The 22,066-nt window shown below is 55.9% G+C and overlaps 1 protein-coding gene across 2 annotated transcripts in view; it reads left to right on the forward strand.

Annotated features, from left to right (window-relative positions):
- The window catches only part of TBCD (tubulin folding cofactor D), a 149,381-nt gene that overhangs the window by 63,187 nt on the left and 64,128 nt on the right, over positions 1 to 22,066 (forward strand). The gene's annotated exons all lie outside the window — the stretch shown is intronic.

A 22,066-nucleotide genomic window follows, 5' to 3' on the forward strand; every position in this document is an offset into this window, starting at 1 on the left:
ACTCAGGGTCCTTGCCTTCCCCTGGTGTGAGGGCTTGGCCCTTCGAGGCTGAGTGCGGGGGAGCACAGAGTGCTTGCTGGCATGGGGAGGGCTCAGACCGTGCTGGTCTTCTGGGCGCCTGATTTCTCCTAACAAAATGTTGAGAGTGTCGGGGGAGTTTTGCTTTGTCAGCAGTGGCTAGTAGAAGCAATGAAAGTCAAGTTAGTTTGGTCATCTCGTGAGGTAGGCCACAGCAGGTGGGAGTGTTGGGAAAGTTCTGTTGTCAGACGTTCATTTTCTTTTGATGAGTAAGTCTGAGATGTGTAACGTACTGCCCCAAATTCCAGGAATACCACCGCGTGGATTTTTGTGGAACTGGGGCTGATTTGGGGTTGGAGGGGAGCTCACAGGCCCCTTTTCCTGCCTGGCTGCCGGGCGGAATGGTGGGCGGTGCCCTCCACCTGCCCGGGAGCCGGGCCTGCCCGGGAGCCGTGCTCAGCCCAGAGGGCAGGCGGTCTGGCTGCAGGCGCGGCTGGCAGGCTCTGAGGACCGGCACTCAGCTCCCCAGGCTCCTCCCTTCTGACACCTTCCCCCAAGGAGTGCGTGAAGCAGGGTGGAGATGGGATGTGGAGTGATCCTGAGCCAGAGTGGGGGCGGGAAAGCTCTGTGTCCCTTCTGTTTCAATGGGGTCTTGGAACCCTGTGCGGCGGCCGCTCTGGCCCCTGGGCGCCTCCTGCGGTGTGATCGGTCTGACGGCTGCTGCCGTTTCTGACGCGAAACCTGGAACCATGAGCTGGAACCGTGAGCGATAGGCTTGTTTTGTCTTGGACTGGGAAACTGATTCAGGTTTGTGAACTTGGGCCAAGTTTTGAGGATTCCCACAGTTTTCCTCACCTGCTGTCCTCTCCCCACCCCGGCAGTAGAGTGGTGGTTCGGCGTTCTCGCCTGGGCTCCTTGCCGCGTTGCAGGAGCCGTCGGGGGCTCTTTACCTCCGTGGTCCCGTGTGTGTTGGAGAGTTTGCTTTTGGCGTACGGCTGCCTGCGGTCTGTTGGCCACCACACGTGGAAGTCTCATAGTTGAGCCGAGTGAGGATGAGGAGAAAGAAAGGATCACACAGATTTCCTTTTTCCCTTTTCTCTCCTGATACAAACAGCATCAGTGAACGACAGCAGGTGTGCTCCTGGAGCCTCTCCGGCTCTGCCTCCGTCCCACCCGGACCTGGTGACTCGGGACACCCTCTCCCCCCACCACGTGCTCCCTGTCCGCAACAGGCTTGGCCCTCCTGGCTGTGGCTCCTCTCGGCTGAGTCCCGAGTCAGTTGGGTTTCAAATGTGGCAGTAAGTCGTTTTCTGTCGTATTTCTAGACTTTTGTCTGGGTCTTTCTATGATCTTCCTGCTTCTTCTCTCTGGCTTCCATTCCTGGTTTTTTCTCTCTAATACAACAAACCTGTGTTCTTGGTGGTAGCCTTTAGGTTCTGTTGCCTCAAGTTCTTGGGCTTCTGGTTCTTTGTCGTATCCATAGACACTCCCCCCCCCTTTTCTCGTGTGATAGAACATGATTCCTTACTGGCTCGTTTTCAGCGGGCGTGAGTTGCTCCACACCCCATGGGGCGTGCTACAGTGTGGCTCTCTGCTGCTTCTCAGGGTACCGTAGTGGGCAGCCTGGAGCAGGCTTCTTGCCTGTCCCTCAGCTTGGCCTCCCCCGACTCCAGATGATGTGCGTGGATGGCCCAGGCTGGGGCCTTTGGCTTGTCACGGAAGCCTCTTTCCTTTTTCCAGCCGCCCCAGGAACAAGTCCCCTGTCAGCCCTGCCAGTCCCTCCTACCACCGGCAGCCCCTGTGTGAGAGGCTCTGGCGTTGTCCAGGTCTCAGTGGGCCCAAGGCCATCTGTCCTGAGCCTGCCATAGGGTTGGGGCTGTTCCCAGGCCCTCTGTAGGGTATCCTTGCTGGCTGTAATCAAAATAGTGACAGGGACAGTAAGAATTCATCTTCATTGAGCACCTGACTGTGTTCTAAGCACTTAGATGAGTTATGAACCCTCGCTCGTCGCCCCAGGGGACTACAGTGTTTAGAGGAGAAGGCAAGAGGCTTGTCCAGAGCCGCACAGGCTGCCTGCCTCTTGGTGCTTCATCTCCGTGCTGTGGTTCACACGTGTCCCTGGGACGCCGCCCCTTACTGCTGTGGTTTCGCATCGTGCCAGCTTAGCCAAGGGGGGGCCTCTGCCGGCCTCCCCTTCCTGCTGGTTCTCTGGGAGGGTGTGCGCGACTTGGAAGGCAGAGGCGAGACAGTACCACCTGGGCGCCTGTGACGCTGATCCTGGCGGGGTGCAGACAGCTTGTGGGTTAGGTGGCAGCCCTTCTCCCACGGGATTCCCTCCTTGGTCCTCTGGACCCGAGGACCCACACCCTCAGGCTCCACCTCTCCTCACTTGTGCTCAGCGGTCCCCTGTCCTCACTGCCCTCCCCATGCTCAGCTTCTGCTGATAGCCCCACAGGAGAGGCAGAGGGAGTAGGTGTGTACAGCCACATCAGCTCTGATCCCTGCATAAGTTTGTGTGTTCCTTGGCATTACCCCTGGCTGATGCAAGTAACTTATACTTAAGGCCGTGAAAAGCAAAACTTGGACGACAGGGATAAATGAGCAAATCCTCTCTCCCTTATCGGCAGGTTGGTTAGGAAACAGCCGTGGGAAGCATGTATTTGGACAATAGAAGTAACAGGCCTGATTCCCTGGATTTATCCGGAGCTCTGCAGCCAGCCCCCAGGGGCGCACTTAAAATATTGCACGGTCACTGGGCCATAAAACACCAGTCTCAGGAAATTTCAAAGACTCTGTAGTGCACAGACTGCATTCTTTGACCACGAAACAGTGAAATTAAAATTCAGATACAGAAGATAAAAGTAAAACGTGAATTTTTAGTTTGAAAACATACAGATCTCTAAATAACAGGTGAATCAAAGAAGAAATCCCAGTGGTAATTTTTTTTTTTCTTCCTTAAGTAGGCTCCACGCCCAGCCTGTTGCCCAGCGTGGGGCTTGAACTCATGACCCTGAGATCAAGACTGGGATGCTTAACTAACTGAGCCACTTGAGCACCCCCCCACCCTGTAGAAATTTTACAATAGAAATTTAAAGATAGAAATGAACAGTAATAAAATTATTACCTATCAAAACTTTTGAGATGTGGCTGCTGTGTGTTTGAAGGGGAGCTTAAAATGTTGAGCAGTTGTTGTGAAACTGTGGCCCGCGGGCCCAGTCTGGCCTTGGAGCCAACAGTGGCATTTCCTTTTTCATACATTGTCTTTAAAAAAAAAAAAAAAAGAAAAGGAGACTGCTGTGGCTTGCAGAGCTGGAATGCTCGTGCTCTGGCTGACCCTGCCTTAAAAGTTATAACAGCAAAGAAGGAAGGTCCCGGGCCGAGGCCGAGGGGATGGCGATGGGACGGGGGCAGCCAGGCCCGCAGTGCTGGAGACGCAGATGGAAGGCGGGACCCGAAGAGGGTAAGCTTCTGGCTTGGCTACGGGTCAAGAGGCAGAGCAGCCAAACCGTGCGGCAGGGGAGCCGTGCCGTGCGCACTGCGGGGACTGGAGAGGACACGGTGAGAACGTCTCTGCTGATGCGCTTGGTAGCTTAGACGGTGTAGACATCCCTAGAAAATGTAGTTTCTCAAAATTGACCAAGTAGGAGTAGAAAGATGACTTATCTGTGCTTTAGTACCCTTATTTATGAATGTAAATATGAAAATGATCGGGATATAGATACTGACCTTCTCGGGGTACCTGTTATCTAGCTATTTAAAAATAGTTCCGTTGAGATACAACTTCACATTTTATACAGTTCACCCATTTAAAGTGTACAAATCAGTGACATTCAGTCTGCCTGAGCTGTGCAATCATCACCACCATCAGTTCTAGAATTTTCACCCCAAAAGGAGTCCCTCTTCGCTGTTACCCTGAGTCCCCATCCTCCTCAGCCCTACGTAGCACTGATCTGCTTCTTGTCTCTCTGGGTCTGCTGTCTGGGGTCTTTCTTGTACGCGGGGTTGTCGTGGCCCTTTGTGACTGGCTCCTCTCACTCAGTGCAGGGTTCCTTGTCTTGTGGCGTGTGGCCACACCTCATTTCTTTTAGAGCTGAAGAATAGTCCATCGTTGGGAGTGTTTGCTTGGGCCGCCATGGCGAAATACCCAGACTGGGGGCTTCTTCCAGGGTCCTTGAGGCTGGAGATCTGGGATCCGGGCGCTGGCAGGGCTCGCTGAGGCCCCCTCTGCTTGCAGATGGCCGCCGTGGTCACCCCTCCGTCGGTGTCTGTTTCTGGTCCTGGTCTCTTTCTTCTTAAGGACACTGGTGGTAATGGCTTAGTTCCCACCCATGTGGCCTCTTCTTACCTCAGTGACCTCTGAAAGGCTCTGTCTCTGAGTGTAATCACATGCTGAGGTGCTGGGGGTTAGGACGTCAGCTTCTTGGGGATACCGTTCACACAACGTGCGCCTAGACCACAGTTCACTTATCTGTGTTATCAGCTGATGGACGTTTGGGTTTTTCCACTGTTTGGCTGTTGTGAATCATACTGTCCTGACGTTTCTGTGCACATTTTTTGTGGATATAACTTTTCCTCTCTCTCGGGTCTAGACCTAGAAATGGAACGTAGGGCTGTTTTAAAGATTAAAGAAATGAACCCCTATCAAGAGTTAGAACAACGTTTGGCATGTGATGAATTCTTTCTCCTTGTTAGTGATGATGGTGGCTAAAGGACTGTCGGGGTCCGGTCTGTTTCTGCCCTGGGTTACCGCGGTTACCCCCGCCTCCTGGTGACCGTGTCCTGGTCCCCGGGTTACTGCGGTTACCCCCTCCCCCCCGCCTTCTTCTGGTGAGTGTGTTCTCTCACACTCATATCTTTGTCTAGTCTTTTCATTGTTCTACATTTCTGGATTTTAGATACGTGTCAGACCCAGAAATCCACTCATTGATTTTTAACTGGTGAGTTTACTCTGTTAACATTTAATCTAAGTACTGATGTGTTTGGGTTTGGGTCTGCCATCTTATTTTTGCGTTGTTTTTTGTATACTTAAAGAAATTCTTTCTTTTTTTTCCCCTTTTTCAGAATATGGTCTCTCTTACATCCTCCCCCACAGTCCTGTCACATTTTCCCCATTTCTTGGGTTAGAAGTTATATTCTAATTCTCTTCTTTAAAACTCTTTAAAAAAGATTTTATTTATTTGGTTGAGAGAGAGTGTGTGCCTATGTGCATGAGCTGGGGGACGGGCAGAGGGAGAGGGAGAAGCAGACTCCTTGCTGAGCAGAGAGCCGGACGCGGGCACCCTCTCCTGTTTCTCTTCTTTAATGGTTAGTCTCTGGATTTGTATCATGAATATTTAAAGTCAAAAGTTAGTTTCTTGGGGCGTCTGGGTGGCTCAGTGGGTTAAAGCCTCTGCCTTCAGCTCAGGTCACGATCTCAGGGTCCTGGGATCGAGCCCCGCATTGGGCTCTCTGCTCCGCGGGGAGCCTGCTCTGTTCTCTCTCTGCCTGCCTCTCTGCCTACTTGTGATCTCTGCCAAATAAATAAATAAAATCTTAAAAAAAAAAGTTAGTTTCTTAACCCACTGTATGTCATACACAGCGTACCCCAATGTTGGGCACTTCTCACCTGACGTGTTGTGATTGTCAGATTTGTATTCTGTCCTTTTGTGGAACATTATATGTTGTTATCCTAAAGATAGTGTTTGTTTAGATGTTCCTGTGTGTGTACAGGATTTCTGCTGCTGCCTGCTCCTTGTTGTTTTTTTTAATGATTTTATTTATTTGCAAGAGAGAGCGAGAGAGCACAAGCAGGGGTGCCGCAGAGGAGGAAGCAGACTCCCCGCTGAGCAGGGAGTCCGGTGCGGGGCTCCGTCCCAGGACCCCGGGATCACAGCCTGAGCTGAAGGTGGACGCTTCACTGCCTGAGCCATGCGGGTGCCCTTGACTGTTCCTTTTTGTGTCTCAGACCCCTCCCCTTAGGGATAATTTTTCTTCTTTTGGTATTTTTATAAGTTATTCCATAAAGGTGTTTTAGTAGCAGTTGTATCTTAGTTGTTGTTTGTCTGAAATTTCTTTTTGACCCTCATTCTTCTTTTTTTTTTTTTTAAGATTTTCTTTATTGATTTGACAGACAGAGATCACAAGTAGGCAGGGAGGCAGACAGAGAGAGGGGGAAGCAGGCTCCCTGCTGAGCAGAGAGCCCGATGCGGGGCTCGATCCCAGGACCCTGAGACCGTGACCTGAGCCGAAGGCAGAGGCTTTAACCTCTGAGCCCCCCAGGCGCCCCTGTTACGAATCTTCTAATGAGAAGTCTGTTACCTGGGAAACAGCGCTTCGCCTCCTAAATCGACGTCCACGTCTCCAGATTTTGTTGTCTGTTTCTGCTGTGCCAGCTGTGGCCCGTTTGATGTTTGAAACCCAGCGTAGGTTGATTTGGTTGGGGGTTGCACAGGAAGGGTGTCTGGACGGTCCCCGTTTACTTGAATTTCAGTAGTGCACCATTAGCATTGCCCTGCTACGCTGCCCGAAGGCCTGTGTGGATGCAGGACTTGATCTGGGCTGCTTTTAATGTGCCTAGGCCGAGCGTACTATGCTTCCTTTGTACCTGCTTTCCCACTTCCTGACCGCTCTGTGGATGAAGACTGTCCGGCATGTGACGCCCGTACAAGGCCCTTGCTCTGCTGGGAGCCTCCCCGGCGCCGGGTGGGCAGCTCGGAGCATGGCTGCCCTGTGGCCACCCCGTGTTGCTGGTGCTTCCCTACCTTGGCCTCCCAGTGCTCCTGCAGGAATCCCTGCTTGCACCCTGTGGAAACCGTGGGTGGCCCGGGGGCACCTGGGGCCTTGAGGCTGGTGGGGGCCGTGCTGCCTTCCGCTTGTGGCAGGGGGATGGCCCGCAGCTGCCAAAGGCTGTGGAGGGTGTTTCCCCTGCAGGCCCCCGGCGCTGGCTCGCTGTCTGTCCACGGAAGTGCATCCTGAGGCCGTGCCCTGAGGAGCGGCCCCAGTGGTCTGCAGCAGAGGAGCTTGCAGAGTCCTTGGCGTTTCTCCTTCAGGCAAGGCTGCGGTGTCCGAGTTCTCAGGGCTGCCTTGTGGTCTGGGTGTGGGTCAGGGTCAGCCCTGCCGTGGTGTGTGTGGCAGAAAGCGGACGCGAGCTGGTGGAAACGTGCGTCTCGCAGGGATGTGGTGGCAGCGGGGAAGTGGTTTGGGGCTGCTCTTGTGACTGGACTCGTGGAGGAGAAGTGAGTCTGCAGCCCTCCTCACCGCACTTGCTGTCTCTGTGTCACCGCGGGGAGGGGAGTCACAGGGGCCGGAGGTCGACGGGGAAAGGAGGTCAGTCGGGGGAGGTCGTGGTGGAGGTGGGACAGTAGCTGAGGCTTGACCTCCAGGCAGTGTGACTGGGAGAGTGCTGTCCACGCTCGGCTGGCCTGGCCGCCCGTGGCGGGTGGTGAGACCGGAAGAGAGAACTCTCCTGGTAACTTGGTTCAGGACAGCGGCAGGCTTGTCGTCACCCAAAGCTCTGACGGCCTTTACGCTGATTCTTCTCCCTCCTGCTGGGCGTCTGACCCTGGGCCGTGTGGCCCCTCCTGGGCTTCGTGCATCCTGTATGTCAGGGCCGTTGCCCCTCAGCCTGATGGGGCAGGGTCTCGAGCAGGTCGCTCCTCTAGGCGGTAGACATCGTGGGGCCCGTGGAGGTCTGGGCTCTGGGGCTGGGAATGTAAACCCGTGACTCAGCGGCAGAACTGGTCTCTGACTTCCGGGTTAAGCCTTTAATTCTCCTGAACGCTTGTTTTTGCTTCTTTCAAGTTGGTGTACTTGGGCCACTCTGTCATCAGCTGTGGGCGTTTCGTCCCCCGGTGTGGTGCTCCTCTCCCCTCCCACGTGCCCTCTGGGGCCTTTGGCAGAGAGACAGGATGGACAGGCGGTTGGCTTCTGCTCCTCGCCAGGCAGCAGAGAGGAAGAGGCTTTGTTGTCTCTCACTGAGAAGGAGGATCATTCGTAGGTCACGGCAGTGTTTGATTTGCAAAGAACAATTGCTTAGATTGCTTGGAAAGAAATAGTTTTTTCTTTTTTTTAAAGATTTATTTATTTGTCAGAGAGAGAGAGAAACAGAGAGCACAAGCAGGGGGAGAGGCAGGCTCCCTGCCGAGCAAGGAGCTCGATGCGGGGCTCGATCCCAGGACCCTGGGATCATGACCTGAGCCGAAGGCAGAGGCTTAACCCACTGAGCCACCCAGGCGCCCCAAGAACTGGTTTTAACAGAGTCTGGGTTCAGGCTGGGCCAGTCTCACTGGAAGCCAGCACCCTAGTGTGGCAGCTGACAGCGGGAGATGCCACCGGCTTCAAGGGTGCGGAGGAATGCTGTGGGCCGGGCCTCTGGGGGCGTCTCCTTCCTGAGGGTTCAGCTGGCCTCCCCTGGGAGTTCCCGTTTCCACCTCAGGAACCTTGTTTGTTGCGATGTTCATGGCTCGGGGGGGTCTCTTGTTGCAGTCTGTGGAGGTCCCTGAGTCCCTGGGCTCTGACCCGCATGTGGGTGCGCTCCTCAGCCCGAGCGTCAGCACGTGTTCGGGGACACGGGTGGGGGGAGGGCAGCTCCCATGCAGGGGCTCCGTGCTCTCGACTTTTCATAGGTGACAGCTCCCCCGGGTCCCGTTGGTGTTCTTGTGTTTGACTTTAATAAACCGGCCTGTGTGGCCCCGGGGGAGCTGGGCTCTTTGGTGGTGTCGCTCCAGGCACTGTGGTGCTGCTGTCACTCGTTGCTGACGAGGTGACAGCTGCTCACGCACAGCCCTGACTCAGCGAGAACGTGTGCTGCAGGCCCCCTGGGTGCTCTGGGGAGCGGGGCCAGCCCCGGGTCCGTCAGGGCTCCCGCTCGTTCCTTCTGGAAGGCTGGCCGCGGGTGCAGGTGTCACTCCCCCTTGCAGTCTGCATGAGGCCTGTGAGGACACTCCCAGAGTGGGGTGTTTGATCTTACAGGAAACATCTGGAAGTGTAGGTGTTCAGTACTGAAAAAATCAAAAGAAGTGTATGGTGAGAAGATTGTGTTTTCTGTGTGAGGATTATTTCTAAGCCAGCGATTTAATTTTGCTTTTATCACAGTAGAGTGAGCCGAGGGTTAGATGAACTTCCTGCGTGTGGCATTTACACGCGGTTCCCTCACACGGTGGCAGAAGCATTGGTCCCCTGTGGTGCTGTCTGGACGTGCAGGGGCTGCTCCAGACCTGGGACCTTTACTTGGTGGGCGGGCTGGAGTGACGCAGCCGCTGGTCCGGGGAAGCAGCGGGGAGTATCCAGTGAGGTTCCTTCTGCTCCTCGGGCGGGGTCACCTGGATGGAAAACAGCCCCTCCCTCTACGTGGATCCCTCTCGGGAAGCGTGAACAGGGTGGTAACTCGGAGACTTCAGGGTTCGATCGTGATTTCTTTGTGTGAATTTCCAATAGCCCAGGACCTAGTGGTGAGAGAACCAGGCTGGGGTCACGTCTGTCCCTCTCCTTCTTGTGGCATCCATCAAGTTTTCAGGGCACTGGCCTTGGTCCAGACCACGCACTTGGTCACTTCTACCTTAGGCTGAATGATGGGTAGGCAAGGGAGGGAGGTTTTTTTCCTCCAAAGCTTTAAACTCTCTGTTGTCTGTGTACATAAGTTTGGGGAAGCACTGCAGATGGTAAGTATATTTTAAAGGGGGGGTAGAGAGGTGTGTCTCTGTTACCCTCAGTTACACGGAAATGTGCCAGAAGGTTATACTTGATTGAAACATTAGGGAAAGATTTCTAAGAGGAATGGCTTAAGCAGTGTTAGAAAATTGCAAAGGATGTGCATTTTTGGAGAAAGAAGGAGAGAGAAACACTCAAAACAATTTTGTTACCTACAGTGTGCAAAGCAGTGTGCTGGGGGCTGGGTGCAGCTGTGAGCTGGAGGGAAGGGGCCCCGACCTGTCGCTCCCGTGTCGTGTGGTCAGGATGCTGCCCTGTGGCTCACACTCTGCTCACCCTTCTCTAAGAAGCAACTCAGGGCCAGGTGAACCCCGCCGACCAGAGCAGGGTTGATGAGGACCTGGGGAAGAGGTGCTTCCTGGTGCCTTAGGTGGGTGCCGGAGGGAGGAGAGGGACAGCAGGTCCCTGGACTCACCCCATCTACTTTTCATGCCACGGCACTTACGGAGGTGTGGTTCTCAAGCCTTTTAAATGCCTGACAAAGTGCACCGTCTGATGTGTGTTCAGGAACAGCTCGTAAGTGAATTAATTGTAACATTGGCAGGATTAAACCTAGAAACATGTGCGTCATTTAGTTTTCACAGTTCTTTATAATGAAAAAAAGTTTTTTTTGAAGATTTTATTTATTTATTTGACAGACAGCGAGAGAGGGAACACAAGCAGGGGGAGGGTCAGTGGGAGAACCAGGCTCCCCGCTGGGCAGGGCGCCTGATGTGGGGCTCCATCCCAGGACCCTGAGATCAGGACCTGAGCTGAAGTCAGATGCTTACCCGACTAAGCCACCCAGGTGCCCCATCCACGCTTTTTTTTAGGAATTCTGCCCATGCCTGAGTGTGGTGAGCGGGGCTGCCTGGCTCTGTGATGGCCTCCCCGCTGTGTGCGTGATGTGGCCGGTGGCCCTGTTGACGCTTCCCGTGGGGGTCCAGTTACGGGTTCCTGTGCTGGCTTGACCGAAGTCCCCTTTAGCAGGACTGCAGGCCCCATGTGGGTCTTCCCGCTCGAGAGCCCCTGGTCCCAGCAGGTTGCGGGGATGCTTTGGCTGCGTACTTGCTGGTTCCCACTTAATGCTCAGGCAGGCGCAGGCCGTCCCGCCTTGGGGATGATCGGGGGCTAGTGCCGGTGGAGTGGGCTCTGCGGGGGGGAGCGTTTCCCTGGCCCTCTGGAGGCCCTCTGTCAGCCCCCCAGGGCTCAGTTGCGTGTCTCGCACCGGCCTTGTGTTTGGTGTCGCCCTCCTAGTGCTCTGACCCTGAGTTTCACTTCATTTTCCCTGCTGCCAAGTAAGTAGGACTCGGGAATTAATTCATTTATTCCGAGCTGGACTCACCACTTCGCCAGGAGGGCCGCCCAGTATGTAACCCTGGTCTTCGCAGCGTGCAAGTCTGTCATGCTGTCCCCTCGGTAATGACCATCGTCAGCTTTCCAGGGGGTGAGGCCTGATGTGGGAGGGGGGCGTGCAGAGCCCTGAGAGGCGGCCCGGACCCTGCACTGGGAGGGGGCAGTTGCCAGGCTACTGACGTTGGCCAGAATGTGAGTCAGTGTCCCCAGCTGTGGCGAATGACAGGTGTTAACTCCTCTGTGAAGCGGCTTGCGGGTGTCACGGGCCGGCAGGACACGGCGTCCGCTTTCACTTCTTGAGCCTTTCGCTCCGCTGCTCTTCTGTCTGTGGGCTTTTGAACACGTGGGCCTTGAATGTTTACACTCTAAGTAGTACATGGACATTTCTACCTCGTGACCCCTGTCGCCCCGTCTGCAGGTCGTGGGAAGACGGTAGAGCAGCCGTGAAAGCTCTTTTTTGCTTGTGGGTGTGGGGGTCCCGCACGCTCTTCTGCATGGGGGTCATGCTCTTGTGTGTGTTCTAGGCATTTAGAAATGGAAGTCCTCAGATCATCCAGTTGCTTTGTGAGAAGCACTTCCTGGTAGAGCCCAGTCTCTCACCAGACCCTTGTGGAGCTCGATGTGATCCCTCCAGGAGGGACACGACCGGGCATTGACAGCGGAGTGTGTGGGGACGGGCTGGGCATGTGAGCGTGCCGGGGCCTGGACTCAGAGAATGCGGCCCCGGGTCTGCAGACAGGTATGGGACGGTTCCCTGTCATTCTTGAGACACTTGAGAATTGGGCTTGTGGGCAGTGCGGGTATCTAAAAGCTAACCAGAGATGTGAAGCCGGAAAAGGGCGGATCCAGATGGGCCCTGAGTAAAGAGGTGGGGAGGGCCCCTTGATGGGGAGCTGGGAAACCCAGGGTGCCTGCCGGCTAGGGGCTCGGTCACCAGGGCAGGGGTGCCAGCCATGGTCCTGTCAGACTGGACTGTGCTTGTTGGTCCCATACCTGCTAGGTCCAGAGTGACATCGGGACTCACACACGGTGTTACCTGTGTTCATGTTTGCGTGTGGATGCGTGTACGGCAGCGATCGGCCTTAACACCTTCTCCACTGTCAGATGGCCTTTCACATGTTTTATTTAATTTATTCATTCAAGTAATTAATTAATTAATTTAATGTAGGCTTCATGCCCAGCATGAGATCAAGACCTGAGCTGAGATGAAGGGGTGTTACACTTTAACTGACGTTCCACGTTTCACCTATTTGGAAAGGGTCTTTTCGTTATAAAGAGGAAGGCTTACTCTGGGTTTTTGTTTATTTTATTGTTCGTAATCTGAGTGCAGATTTCACATATATGTATTTTTACTTCGTGTGGTTTTGCGTCTCAAGCTCCTTTGGAAGGTTCTGCCAGTGGAGGAACCTGGCTAGTGCCAGAAGGTGGGGAGCTGCCTGGGACCCAGACTTCTCACCGTAACTGGGGCTTGTCCTCCCGGACAGGTGTCTCTGGGAGGTGCCGGACCAGCCAGGTTTCGCACTGCGGAGCACCAGCGGTCATTCCGACGATAGCCTGGCCTAGAACTACCGCCTGAGAGCCTACGGCAGTGTTGAATTGAAAGAGTGATAGGACGTATTTGCAGGGAGAGAGGAGCGCAGACACCCGGGTCTTATCATAAAAGGCTGTGCTCCCAGGGGCTCTTTGGTGGCGCAGTCAGGCGTCTGACTCTTGGTTTCTGCTCAGGTTGTGACCTTGGGATGGTGAGCTCGAGCTCCGTGTCAGGCCCTGTGCGCAGCGTGGGGTCTGCTTGAGATTCTGTCTCCCGCTCCCTCTGCCCTTCTTGCCTGTGGCCTTTTTCTCAAATAAATGTTAAAAAAAAAGTTGTGGGGCACCGGGGTGGCTCATTTGGAGAAGCGTCTACCTTTGGCTCAGGTCCTGATCTCAGGGTCCTGGGATCGAGCCCCGTGTCGGGCTCCCTGCTCAGCGGGGAGCCTGCTTCCCCCTCTCCCTCCCTTGCTTTTGCTTTCTGTCAGATAAATAAAACCTTAAAAAAAAAAGTTGTGCTCCTAAAGATGGTGTTTTTCCACTCCGAGGTTATGGACTAAGCAGTGCCCTGCTCTGAAATTGTGCACAGTCTGGAGAGAAGACTTGGCCCACTCGGGACCTCTGGACCCTGTGGGGCTTGGATGGCATGGACGTACCCAGCCTGCCTCCAGGGAGCCCCTCAGTGGGTGGCACGTCCTTCCACTGTGAACCTCAGAGGGCAGGTGGGAGGTGGCCGTGGGGGAGGATGGGGAGGACATGCGGAGGGGCACAGCCTGGCAGAGAAGGGCGCCGGCAACGAGTCTGCGTGTTCTGAGCCCTGGGCAGTGAAGCCTTTGTGTGTGTCCGCGGGCGCCCTGGTCCCCTCTGTGCAGCTCACTGCCGGGTGGAGTGGCCGGACAATGTTGCCACATTGGCCGGAAGCGGCATGCATACACCCTGAAGGGTTAGTGTGCAGAAGCGGGGAGGGGCTTTTGCTTATGTTTTGTCTGAGTGTGTTGGTATGTTTCAGTTGATTTTGTTTTGTTTTGTTTTAGAGAGAGTGAGAGCATGAGCTGGGGGAGCTGGGGGAGCGGGAGTGGCTGAGGGAGAAGCAGACTCCTCGCTTAGCCCGGAGCCCGACGTGGGGCTCCGTCCCTGGATCCGGGGATCATGACCTGAACTGAAGGCAGACAGCTAACTGACTGAACCACCCAGGGGCCCACCATTGATTTTTTTTTAAAAGAAAGATGTGGGATTAGCTCTTAAAATAAGAAAACGGTCCTCAGGTTATTTTATAGTACAGTCCAAGAAAAGTGATGTTTAAAAATCCTTTTTTAATTTTATTATTATTCTTTTTTTAAAAGATTTTATTTATTTACTTGACAGAGATCACAAGTAGGCAGAGCAGAGAGGCAGGCAGAGGTGCAGGGGGGGAAGCAGGCTCCCTGCCGAACGGAGAGCCCGATGTGGGGCTCGATCCCAGGACCCTGAGATCGTGACCTGAGCCGAAGGCAGCAGGTTAACCCACTGAGACACCCAAGAGCCCCTAAAAATTCTTTTAAAAAAAAAAACAAACCACTCTTCTCATGTCTGGAATTTGTGTCTGGAGTTTGTGTTTTTAGCTTTGCGGTGGTAAAATGGTAGATTGTGTTGAGCCCGAGGTTCCTTGAGGGGTCACTTGGGACCAGAGAGACTGCAGACAGTCATCACAGTCCAGGCAGGTGTTCCTGGGGAAGGTGCGCCTGCTTGTCCCGCCTTGTGGAAACCACCACAGTGGTCAGGGTGGCACTTGCTTGGACATCTGGCCCCTTCCTTAAACCTCCTGGCCACCCGGAGACGCGGGTGGGGGAAGAGGTGCTAGATCTAACCCAGAGTGTGCCGTGTGGCGTAGGTGACGCGGAGCCCATGGCCATGAAGGTCAGCGATCCAGGCTTCGTGGCATAGTCTGTTGTGGCCACACCTCCCTAGTGCCTGCCTCTGTCCCAGGGGTGGGCTGGGGAGTTCTGCTGAGGGTGTAGGGGGCCTTGTGGGGTATCACTGGGGGGAGGTTCGATGAGGAGCCGGAAATCTCACTGCCTGGAAGTCACCGCTATTGCTGTTTTGGCTGATAGGGGTCCCGTGTGAGCAGCCGTCCCTCAGTGTGATGCTCGCTGTGCAGTCCTGGGCTCACTGGGTCGACCGTCTTGTGTCTTGTGGTGGATCAAGTGCCCCTTCCTCCCATTGGCTAGAGAAGGGCCTGGCGCTGGGAGTGCTGGTCATCGTTAGGACTCTGCGCGAGTCCCAGCACCGTGTGTCTCCGAGGTTATGAACATTCTCCTGTCGTGAGATGCCGTCTTGGACGGCAATCTGAGTGGTGTCGCGTGCTCTGGTTGGGGCCCGTTCCCCATTCTCAGCAGCAGCGGTCTCTTCCTGCTGTTCCCAACCGTGGCTGCACCAGGGCAGCTGCCTCCTGGGTAGCCCGTGGCTCTGGGTGGAGATCTGAGGGCACACTGAGGCCGTGGGACTGTGGGGCTGCCCCCCCCCCCCCACTGGGTCACGTTCCTGACTCCGTGGGAGGGGCTTCGTACACAGAGTGGTGCCCTACACCCTGTCCTTGGGGTCAGGGGTGCAGCCGGTTCAGGGTCAGCCTGTCGGCCCTCCACCCACGGCCTCTCACCTGGTGCAGCACCAGTGTGTCTGGGGATCGCTGTTGGCCGTCAGGTGTGCTCACCCCCCGTTTTCAGCTCCGTCTCCTCTTGGGTTGGGGCGTTCGTAGTTGTGGGTGCGTGTGAGCTCTTCATGTGGAATCCCCATGGTGGCCCACTTGTGCGCGTTGGTTCCTTGCTTTGGTGTGTTGATCTGTTGAGACCCCAACACTGCACACAGTAGCGTGTGCCCCATCGTTAGAAATGTGCCCCCCGTCCTGATAGCAGACAACATTTGCCTGCCTCTTTCTTCTAGTCATGTTAGGGTTTCATTCTAGCGCCATTTTGAGATCTGTCACCACTTGGGTTTCTCTGGTGACTTGTTTTCATTAGCGAGTTCCGCATGTCACAGGCGTCTAGGAAGTGCCGGGTGACCCGTGTTCATTGTGACGTCGGCCTGCGGGGTGTGTGGAGCCAGAGGGACCGGCCTGACTCCAGGCCGATGGGGGCGTGTGGCTCCCCGTTCTCACCCCCGACCTTGCACCACGGGCTTCGCGTTACAGCTTGACCTTAGGTTGGAATACGTGCCCAGCCGAGCCCCCTTGCTGCCCTCCTTGTCAGAGCTTGCGTCCTCTGACCTCACGGGTTTTCTTCCTGCTTTGTCGGCGTCCTTGCTCCGCCTCACACCCTTATCGTGGGGAGGAGGTGCCGTGCTGCCCGCGAGCAGGGCCCCCCCGTGCCGCCCCTGCTTCCACGCTGCCCCGCAGGTCGCGGTGGTGCTGGGAGTTGGGCCTTTCCTTGCGTCCCCACCCCCGGCCGCCTGGGACGAGCGGCGGAGGCCCTGCCGGCCGAGCTTGCTTGCAGTCGTGGTGCCTTCCTGAGCCCGCCCGCCCGCCTGCCGCCAGCCCCGGCGAGGCTGGGTGGCCCCCACTTCTGCAGCCGCGTGGGCTCAGCAGGGTCCCCTCCAGGGCTCACCGTCTGCCTCGGGGGCTTTCTCAGCCTGGTTTCTGGAGGCTCATCGCTGGCTGTGTCTCTCCTGGCAGCTCCTTTTCCACTGGCGGGTAGTACTCCGTGCCAGGCTGTGCGTTTAAACGCCCCCCCGGGAGGGCGCATGTGTGGTTTCTGTGGGGCGGGGGGCGACAGGTGAGGTCGCCGTCAGCGTTTGTGTGCAGCTGCCGGTGCGGGGGGTCTTCGCCCCTCGGGGGTGAAGGCTGAAGACTCGACCCGCGGGCCGTGCGGTGAGTCCACCGCGGCCCGTGTGTGTTTACTTTCGTGTCGGTGGAAACTCAGCGGACACACGAGGTCGCGTTGTGCAGGTTACGGCTAGTGGAGCAGATGAAGAGGCGATGAGAGTTGAGAAAGTGTTTTGTTTGAGTGTTTTTAGACAAGTCGTTTTGAAAGATTCAGTCAGAAAACTTAGTCCCCACTTCCTGAGGAACAATTCTGTGGGCAGTTTGGATGGTCTGGGGACCTGGGCGGGCCGTGTCCTGGAGAGCTTGGGGGCAGCCCCGGTGTCCCCACATTCCTTATGACCTGTGACCTGGATTTAATCGGCGTCTCTAGCTGTCTGATGTAGGGAGCGGTTTCCCCAGACCAGCTCCATTGTCCTCAGGGGAAGCCCGGTTCGACCCCGGGCTCAGGTGTTGCTCAGGCTCTGTGGCGCTGCCGTCCGCGCCGGTGGAGAGGACGTGGCCTGTGGAGGAGTAGGTGCTGCTTGGCCTTGCCGCAGTCTTGCTCTGCGATGCTCTTGTTTCGGAAGTTCTGGCCCAGGTAGGACCGCGGGCTCCTGCCCTGAGAGAGCGCGTTCCTTCCGTCCTGCGGTGCGCGGCTCGTGTGCGTTGTCAGGGTGGTGGTGTCCGTCCGGCCTGGGTCGTGCTTCCCATGGTGCCCACCGCGGGAGAGTCTGTTTGCGGCCTCAGGACAGACGCACCTCGGCTGTCAGCGCGCACCGAGGGCGACGGTGGACGGGGGCTTGGCCACAGGGAAGCTGTGGGAAGGTTCGCGGGCCCACGCGGCCCTGGGACTTGCCTGTGGCAGGGGCGCGGGCTCCGCGGGTGCTCCCACGGGGGCTCCCACGGGGGCAGGGGAGCGGGGAGCCAGCTGGTGCATGGGCCGGGCGCCCACCCCCGCGGCTCTTCCAGGGTAGGTGGGCCGGGGTCCCTCCCCAGCCGGGGCGAGGCCGGCACACGGGCCTGCACGTCCCCTCTGTGTGGAAGGGCCGCTGCCGCCCGCAGCCCAGCTAGGGGCCTTTGGGGCAGTTTTCCAGAAATGTCCTGTGGGAACCGAGAACCGACATGTCTGGGGAACTAGGTATTCTGTCCATCATTTCCTCCTGCCCCCCAGCACCTTCAACACTGGCTTTTCTTCTGAGCAAGTTGGACTGCATTTTTGAGGGAGGTATGACGGCTGTTTGTCCTGGTGGCTGAGGTGTCTGGGGTGTCGTGCACGCCTGCGCCCGGGAGGGCCCTGCTCTCCCGCGTCTGTGGGAGGCTCCCCGTGCAGCCCCGGCGTGCGGCGGGGCGGTGCAGCCCGTGCCTCCCGGAGACACGGCTCCGTGCGGCGGGCCCTTCAGTCAAGGGTTTGCTGCCTAAATCGGAGTGACGCGTGACTTACCAGAGGACGCGCTGGCTGTGCAGGCTGTGACGGTTTCTTTTATGGGTGAACGCTCTCTGCCTCTGCGAGGAAGGCCCCTCGTGCCCCCTGCGTGCACCGTGTGCCGGCCCTGCAGCGGGCCGCGGCACTCTCGGGGTTAAGTCCTTTCTCTCACCTGGAGGCTGCTTTGTCCTTAGGCGGTTGGCGTTGGACGAATGACATGCTGTCTGGAGAGAAGCGTATTTAAATGACATCGCAGGTCTCCGGGTTGCCAAGAGGAAGCCCTCCGGGGAATCTTGTATGTTCGACAGGCATCCGCACTGTGTAACTGGAACCATGAGAAAGGTTTTTGTTCAAAGCTATTGAAGAGTTTCCTTATTTTAAACCTGTTGAATCTGGAAAGAGTGCTTAGATTTTAAACTTTTTCTGATAGCGACTTCTTACAGAAGTTTGCAGCAGTGACTGTTTCTGCCCCACGGACAACCTCACCCCCCCCCCGAGTCTGTGGGAGCTTCTCTGGGTGCCCTGCGTGGCCGCTGAGGCTGGTCTGTCTCTTTACACAGAGGAGGCTGGAGGGTGCTCAGAGTCTGGTGGCCACACACGGCCCCGCCAGCCCCTGCTCCCTGAGGTCGCTGCTCCTGGGGCCACCGTGGGATGAATCGGACCTGACAGGCCCAGGTTTTCAGTTTGCTCGTTAAGGAAATCCACGGTCTCCCGTTTCCTCCTCTGAGTTAGCTGTTTTACTTTCTGCACGTCAGAGTCCCCTTCCAACGACCGGGAGGGGAACGTCCCCGCCGTCTTCTCTGTGGGACCCTGTTCTGCCCGTCGTGAGGCCCCTGTCAGTTGCCGGCAGCCACGTCTTCCCCTGCCCTGGAGGGTCAGCCGCTGATGTCTGTCGCCGGTGTCAGGGAGGGGTCATCAGAGGCTTCTGAGCAGAGTGACAGATTCACGACTTTGAAGAGCTCTGCGTCCAGCGCTTGGGTGGAGCTTGGCTAGGCGTCCACGCGGGTGGGTGCTGCTGGTGGGCGGCCCCTCAAGGCCCCGCAGCGTGGGCCTCTGTGTCTCTGACCAGTTTCTGCAGGAGGACAGAGGAGTCCAGCTACCTGCGGCACATGGGCACGTGTGGGTTCTGGGAACAAAGTCAGGGTGTGTCTGTGTCTGTGTCTGTGTCTGTGTCTGGGTCACTGTGGCCTGCGTTCCCCACTGGTCTGCTGTCCCTGTCCTGGAGAGCTGAGTCTGAGTACCAGCGCTCAGGGGCTGACCTTTTGTCACTCCTGGGGACAGAGTGGGCCAGATGGACCAAGGTTGGACCCACTAACTAGGCTGGTGATTTGCCCAGCAGTGTCGGTCAGACTGTGACATGGTCTGCATGCGAGCCGCGGTGGAGGTCCGTTAGTGGAATACGGTCCAGCCATTTGTGTCCTTTTTCTCATGACTGACAGACCTCACTGGCCAATAAAGTGACGCTTTGGAACACCATTCCACTCTCACTCGGGAACACACCGCTGGGCTCCCTGACCTGGGGTCGGGCTCGGGGGGTGCGATGGGAGTGACCTCAAGGTTGAGCCGACCTGGGCTGGGGGCTGTGTCCATGTGGAGGTGGGCTTCTTGCAGGGGGCACCGAGCAATCCTGATGCTACAGTGGGTGTGATGCCTGCCTGAAGTCGACATCCGTGGCACTGGCCACTGTCACTCCTAGTTGTCTGTCTTGAAATTGATTTTGTCCAGTGGACCGATAAATTGGGACTCAGCAGTTAGCATCCAGGTTCCCCTCGGGCTATAGAATTGCTGAACAGTCTTACCCAGAGCTGTCTGGGTGGCTGAGCCACAGTGACGGTCTTAGGGGCCCTGGTGTGGCAATGATATCGCGTTTACATGATGCTTTCCTCCTGAAGGTGCCACAGCCTATTAGTTTTCACATCCGTTGGACCGTGAATGGGCTGTCCTATTAGCGAGGAAAGTGGACGTGAACAACACTAGAAAACTAGGAGTAGTTCCAGGTGACCTGGAATTTTTCCGGGTAGAACCACTGAACACCCATTGGAAGCATTATAGAGTTGGTTTAGTTCAAGTTAATATAATAGTTTAAAAATCACTGATTCGGTTTAACTACTTTACAGCAGCTGTGATGGTACCCTCTCGTTTGCTTTGGTAGGTGTACACACTCCAGGAGTCTTAATTATAATGTTCGTTAGACATTCACGAAGACTGATAGGTGTTCTTTCACAGAATTGAGCTCGGTTTCTGGTGTGCTGACTGATGGGGGCAGAGCCTGCTTAGCAAAGTTTGCTTGGAGAAGGCTCCAGGGTCTCTGCAGCGGGAGAGGCTGTACTCCCGTGTGGCCTAGCGAGATGCAAGGCCTGGGGGTGCTGGGACCTCTCGAGAGGGAGCCCTGGGAGCCGCTTGGGCAGGCTCTCTCCTCTGAAGGGAGTCTTTAGACCGGCGCCGAGAGCGGGGAGTGGTACGGCAGTGACAGAGGGTCTGGCCAAGAAGGCGGAGAGGAGTTAGGGAGGTCCCCGCTAGAGGCGTGGCTGCTGTGGGTAGGGTGGGCCTCAGCTCGACGGGGAAGTGAGGCGGGGCGGCTCTGGGACAACTACCATGCCCTGACCTGTGCCCTAGAAGATGGTGTGTGTGGCCTCTGGCTGAGGTGGGACACGTGGGGGAGACAGGCCCAGTTTCAGCCCTTGTGGCATCGGAGGGGCACGTCCCACAGGGGCTGCCCTGCTGCCTCTCTATTGAGGAAACGAGAACTCAGCAAGGGGGTGGGCTCCAGGTTTGGGGTTCTTGGCGTGCTCGATGTGGTGCCCCGGCACCCCGTGCTCCCTGGGACAGCGAGTACAGGTGCCCTTGGTTGGTCCCATCGTCGACCCTGGCTGAGATGGGTTTACGCTGTCACTTTACAGTTTACACAGTGTTGCTAACACTGTGTTTTTGAGCTGTTTGTTTGTTAATAACTTATTTTGGAGTACGCTTGTGTAATGGTAAGTAAATTTATGTTAATTATTTATAATAAAGTAAATGATCACCATATGTATATGAAAAGTGTAAGAATCAAATCTACTTTTTGTTGTTATTTATATAGCATCGAACACCTTTAGATGCAGAAAGGCAGAGGGGAAATTTGTCTTTGATATTCATAGTCTTACTGTTGTTTCTTTTGATTTTTTTTGCCCAAGGCTATTTCTGGGTACCTTTTCATGGAAGATAATTTCTGGGAGGATAGCTGCATGCTCAGGAAATTGCTGCCTCATTTTGCTTAAACCCCTACCTGGAATGTCTTCTCAGACTGTGTGCACGTAACCTTGCTAGTCTTCTTGTTAAACACAGGACAGCGTGAGGTGTACCGTGAGGGGCTCGTGGCGGCGCCGGACTCCTGGGCAGGCCCTGGCACACACGTGCACAAGGGGCTGAGGCTGGTCCCCTCTTGTGCTGCCTCTTGGTCACACGGTGTGCTGGCGTTTAGCTTCGTTCTTTCTCCTGTCGCTGGTCGATCCCTGTCGCTGTCCTGTCCTCATTGATGGGACAGACGTGTGGTGCTCATCTGCAGTGAGGATCCGGCCCGGGGTGGGAAGCTACTGGGTCAGCGACGTGTGGCCTGGGGTGTGAGGCTGGGGGAGCACAGGAGGCTGTGGCCGTGTGTGCTGTAGAACGACACGCTCCCCCCACTTCACGCAGCTGATCGCCCCTTGCGGTGTGGCCGTGTCCTCTGCCCTTCCACTGTCCGACCCGTGGTGTTACGGGTCACATGTTGCTCACTGGTGATGGTCATGCCCATGTGCCACCAGTGCCTGGGAGCGTCTCCTCTGAGAACAGGTCCTCACGGGTTTCCTTCCAGTGCTCTCCAGACACCGGAGTGAGCTGTCGGTGGGCTTTATGCAGCATTGTTGTTGGGTTTGGATCCATAATTTGGGACTTAGAGCATGGGCTTTCAGAGAGTCCCATTTAGTGTGGCTTCTAAAAAAATATTAATATTCTATCTTTGAATTGCAAATAAAAATTCTTTCTTAGGTTTTTTTTTCTATCACATTTTCCTATTATAATCATTTTGAGACTTTTTTTTTTTTAAAGATTTTATTTATTTGACAGACAGAAATCACAAGTAGGCAGAGAGGCAGGCAGAGAGAGAGGGGGAAGCAGGCTCCCCGCCTAGCAGAGAGCCCGATGCGGGGCTCGATCCCTGGACCCTGAGATCACGACCCGAGCTGAAGGCGGAGGCTTTAACCCGCTGAGCCACCCAGGCGCCCCTGTGGGCAGCTTTTAAAAGATGTTTCCACCTGATTTGAGCTGGCAGACTTCTCTTTTCT

Source organism: Martes martes (genome assembly GCF_963455335.1).
Source record: "Martes martes genome assembly, chromosome: 16".
In the NCBI taxonomy this organism is placed as follows: domain Eukaryota; kingdom Metazoa; phylum Chordata; class Mammalia; order Carnivora; family Mustelidae; genus Martes; species Martes martes.